This window comes from Trichechus manatus, unplaced genomic scaffold, assembly GCF_000243295.1.
Source record: "Trichechus manatus latirostris isolate Lorelei unplaced genomic scaffold, TriManLat1.0 scaffold00206, whole genome shotgun sequence".
NCBI classification, from domain to species: domain Eukaryota; kingdom Metazoa; phylum Chordata; class Mammalia; order Sirenia; family Trichechidae; genus Trichechus; species Trichechus manatus.
Genome location: NW_004444142.1, coordinates 3,151,579 through 3,156,659, shown reverse-complemented (window position 1 = coordinate 3,156,659; position 5,081 = coordinate 3,151,579). Strand labels below are relative to the sequence as shown.

Sequence of the window (5,081 nt, the reverse complement as noted above, 5' to 3'; positions counted from 1 at the left end):
ATCATTGGAGATATAAAATTTCCTTACCTCATTGACCTTACATTCAGCAGGGCAAAATAGACAATAAACAAAATAAATAAGTAAGACACATAGAATGTCAGATGATGGTAAATATAATGGAAAAAAAATGAAGGGAGGCAGAGGGGTTGCTGGAAGATGGCATTTTAAATGGTCCAGAAGGCCTCACTGAGAAGGTGACATTTGAGTAAAGACCTAAAGGAGATGAAAAAAATAAGCCCGGTTGATACTTGGGGGAAAAAAATTCAGAGTAAATAAATGCAAAGTCCCAGGAGCAGGGGTGGCACAAGAGGAACATGCATGGTATGTTTAAGAAGTAGCCAGGAGAGAAATGTGGCTGAACTGCGAGGGTAGTAGGAAATAAAGTCGGAGCCGGTATAGTGGGACAGAGCATGTTGCACTTTGTAGATCCTTATAAGGGCCTTTTAAGTTTTTTTTAACATTTTCCTGAATGGGATAATAATCTATGGATGCTTTTGAGCTCCCCCCAACCCCCACCAAAAAAAATTTAAAAACTAGTATATCTGGCACAGCCACCATGATTCAGCTTATCTACTGGTTAGGTTTACTGTAGTCCATTGTGATCCACTACAGTCCATCTGTTTGGGGTTTTGTTCTTTAGTTAGTTTTGGTTTTGCAGTTTTAAGACAGGTGAATTGAATGAGAATATGAAAAGCCCACCATTCTGCATCCTTTAAGTCACTGAAGTTGACATTAATATCTGTAATTCCTCCTGGCATATATCAGTGTCAGCTCAAACTCTGTAGCTAATCAGCCTAATAGAGTCTAGAATTTCCCTTTAACAGTTTACAGTTACTCTAGCAAATGGCCAAAGGTCCCTTTAGGGGAAGAATCAGGGGAATATTCACCATATATGGTTGAACTGGCAATGTAGAAACTTCCTCAGGGCAATCCAGTATCCCTTCCAATCAATGGACTCATGGTTTCACCGATGTCAAAGATGTTTTTTTTTTTTTCTCTTTTAAGAACATCTTCAATTGATGAAATATGGTAACTCTTGATGTAGCCAGAACACAGTACTAAAGAAACTTACCGTTGCATTAAATTTTAGGTCTAAATTAAAGCCTCAGTGCCAGATGAATGAAGTATAAACTAAAATTACAAAAACACCTAGTTCTTCAGAGTGATTGACTTTCCAAAAATTGCCATTTTTTTTACCTATCATGAATTTATTAGTTCAAGTTACTTTTATTACATTATAATGCTTTCAGCTATAATATGAATTAAATAAGTTTTGTGGTTCTAATTATTTTCTGAACTTATTGGGTTTTAAAAACCTAATTATTGGTATTATGTTCTTTTGTTCAGTTGCATAATGTGTGTCAACTCTATGCCCAGCTCCATGCTAAGTATTTTCACATACAATATCTCAGCACTCAAGATGGCTCTGTGAGGTAGGTGTTTGGCTCTGCTTTAGATGAGGAAACTGAGGTCTAAGAATGTCAGTTTTCTTATCTATTGTGTCACAGGTGGTAAGTGAAAGATCAGAATTTGAACTAAGATCTCCTAACTCTAAATCCAAGGCTCCCTCTACTATTCTATACCTATCTTCCTACATCTGGTCTATTCTCTCTTGTTTCCAGGGTAATTTTTCTAAAATGCATATCTGAGTATACCACTCTCCTGTTGAAATCCTTCAGTGCCTTCCCATATTTTTGAGAATAAACTCCAAATTTTATAGTTCTTTGTATGGCCCTGGCAGCAACTAGATGGCAGAATAGGATAATTTTTTTAAAAGGAAAATTTACAGAAGTTTGAGAAGAGTTTGCAAAGCCAACAAGGAATAGTGTAGGAGGAAGCCCTTATCAAGAGTAGGCCTGCAGAGACGGGGGAGATAGAAGGTACTGGAACCTGCCTGATAGGGGCAGCAGCCTTTTGTAGGGAGGGACACAGCTGACCAGTGACAATCAGGCAGGCAGGGAACTAGCAGGATATACATCCCAGCCTCATTTTCTTCCCACCCTCCAGTCTCCTACCAGTGCCTTCCATTGGCCAAACTCAACCAGAAGGCTGAGGATAAGGTTGCCTAGTAATGGAGTTCATATGAATTGGCCTTTTGGGGCACAGAGCTGAGTGGTAATGGATGAAGAGTGAACCTGGAGGGGCAAACGGAGGATCCAGTCTGGAAGGGGGTGGCAGTAGAAAGACCTAGTTTATCAGCAATTAATCTTAAAGAAATTCCTGGTGACCTGCAAATTCCATTTAAGTCAGGAATATATCATGACTATTCACAAAGCTAATATGTTCAACCTACATTAATAGACATCTAGGGAGCCCTACATACCACACTGGTCTGTCCACATCTGAATGGAGGCTGAGTTCAATTCTGGGTATCACATTTTCAGAAAGATATTAGTAAATTGAACGTGTCCAGAGGCAGGTGACCAGGGTTCTGAAGGGTCTGATTTTATAAGGAACAGAGGACTAGTTCCTCTGAAGAACAGAGGGTAGAGTTGAGAAGGGAGGGTGGGTAAGGAGGGAATACTATGTTTTCAAAGCTCCCAACTCCAAAACTACCCTACCTCTCTTTTTCTGAACTGTCTACTTGGCCATGGTTTCAATAACTGTGTTTTTTTCATGAACTGACCTTTCCATAAACAGCTTTTGTATCACTCCATACCCTTGAGCTCCTTCTCAGACTAAGTTTGTAGCACACAAAATCTTGTAGCACACAGGTAGTAACTATCTTGTACTTGGACATGGAGAGAGCCAATGTGAATAATAATTCCGGTCTCTCACCATACCCAGTCCTGTATGTCTTCATTTATTTGAATTTCCCAGAGTGGGCTGTGTGGGTCTAAATCATTTGAAGAGTGGGTCAGCTTAACTGCTTTCTAAAAGCCAAGGGTCAGGTTCTTGTGCAGAAAAACATCCTCTACTTTCTTTCCCGACATGCTGTTGCATATACCAATCAAATAACTAAAGTCTTTAGGAGGCTAGGGTGGGAGAATCATGCTCTCTTTCATGTCAGGCCCCATAACTAGAATTCAGATCTAGGTTTAGAAAGAGACCGGCCCAGTGGGAACACAGATGTAAGTAGGCTGAGCTTGATGTACTTGCAGAACTTTTCAGGCAGGTTCATTTCTAACACACCATTTTTAGAGAGTAACCCCATTCCAGGTCTCAAAGCCTTTCTTACACCTTAGGTCTGGTAATCTGAACACCAAAAATTTACGTACTTAATCTCGAAGGCACAGAGCTACAAAATTGCTTTCCTGCGTCTTACGGTTTAAGAGTACCCATTTTGTGAAGGAGAGTGTTTCTAGCCAGTTGGCCAAGGCACACCGTATGTTTATCCCTTCTGGATCCCGCGACAACCTTAGGCAACACTTCTAGAAAGAGGTGACCTAATAGGAATGCATGAGCCATTATCCGTAACTCTTTTACCCTCTTAAGAGCCAACACTCATGCAGAGGGCGTTTCCCTTTGCTAGAGGGAAGCTGAAGAACAACTGAAACAATATCCCTTTTATAATGGTATTTCTTATGATATTGGCTTTTATATCTTATTTTATAGCTCCATTTAAAAATTCAACATTAAGCCAGGAAAGAAAATGTGCTAAGAATAAAAAAGTATTAAGCGAGAGGAGTAGATTATTCTTCCCCTTACATTTGCCAGAATTTACATCTTACCTACTTCTCCCCAAATTGGTTTCGACTTGGAGGCAGAATACGGTGGTTAAATCCTAACTTTCCCACAACTGACTATGTGGAAGACTCTATTCGCTCAACTCACGGGATGAACAAACAGGTAACGTCCACTCTACCCACATCACTGAGAGATTATGAGGATCATGTGAGCTCATACTGGTAGCATGTATGTGAAATACTGGGTAAACCAGAAAAAAAAGTCGTGATCATAGATTACCTAGCAACATTAATGCAATAACAGGTCTGTGACCCTGTGAGATCTGGCCTGATTCAATTCTCAGTGTGAGGATTACATCGATTTGTAGAGGTCAAGCTTCCATGGAGGGACTATTCAGCAGCTGTTTGGCTCAAGGGTTGTGCAATTTTATTAAGAAGAGCAAGCCCTTGTCCACTTTGCAAAAGGGATATTTAAAAAGATTTACACAATTTCCTATCTTCTTCCAGAGATATTCATCCCTGGGGAGTTGCTATTAGTAGGGTAAAGTGACCAAACTTCTAATGGGGGGGTGGGGATCTCTATCCCAATAAGGCCCATAAATCTGCAAGAAGAATTTATCTGTTCTGTGTCAGGGCTTGGCTGAAAAGCCTGTTAGTATTTCCAGCTCTCCAGATGCCAGTATTTAATGCTTGGCTGGCCTTCTTATGTAGCATGCCATTTCACAACCAACCTCAATTCCTGAAATCTAAAACAACAAAGCCAGAGCTCTGAAATATGCTCTACGAAGCATGAAAGAATCCATTAAGACTCTGTCTGATTCAGTTCTATGTGACAATAGAAGGTCTAATGTACTTATGACGGCTTCCTTTTACTCATAAGGAACTCGGCATTTTATAGAAAATAGGTATCTCAAAACCAAAAAAATAGAGTGGCTTGGAGGGCTATGCTTTCTTTTTATATTGTATCTAATACCTTCATTTTCAGCAGCAGCCAATTTGGGAGGGAAAATATCTCGTATGAAGTTATGGCAGCTAAAAGTCATGGGGAAGAACAGAGGACTGGGTTCACACCTAATAGGGAAATAATTGTATCACTATGTGAAAGAACTAGTTCTATAGTAACAATGGGAAATAGAAATGGAGTTTGTAGTCAGAAGATCTTCAATAAGTCATGAACATTTTAACAAGGCACTAAATCTTTCTATGTCTCACCTTTTATATCTGTTAAATGAAAACCATAGTATAACTCTGTCCTGCTTCAGAGAACTGTTGGAAAAACCAAGGAAGTAATTGCTCAAGTATACAAGGAGCTCTTCCTTGTACAGAGACAATCTTTCTCATCCAGCATTGTAAGAAAATGGGATGTTATGATTTATCAGATATTTTAGTAATGAACCAAATTGAACACAGATATATCATAAAGGAATTTTGAGAGAATTGAACTGTAAAAACAAA

General features: G+C 39.4%; 1 protein-coding gene across 2 annotated transcripts in view; it reads left to right on the top strand.

Annotated features, from left to right (window-relative positions):
* The window catches only part of TSHR (thyroid stimulating hormone receptor), a 173,284-nt gene that overhangs the window by 22,023 nt on the left and 146,180 nt on the right, over nt 1–5,081 (top strand). The window lies entirely within an intron of this gene.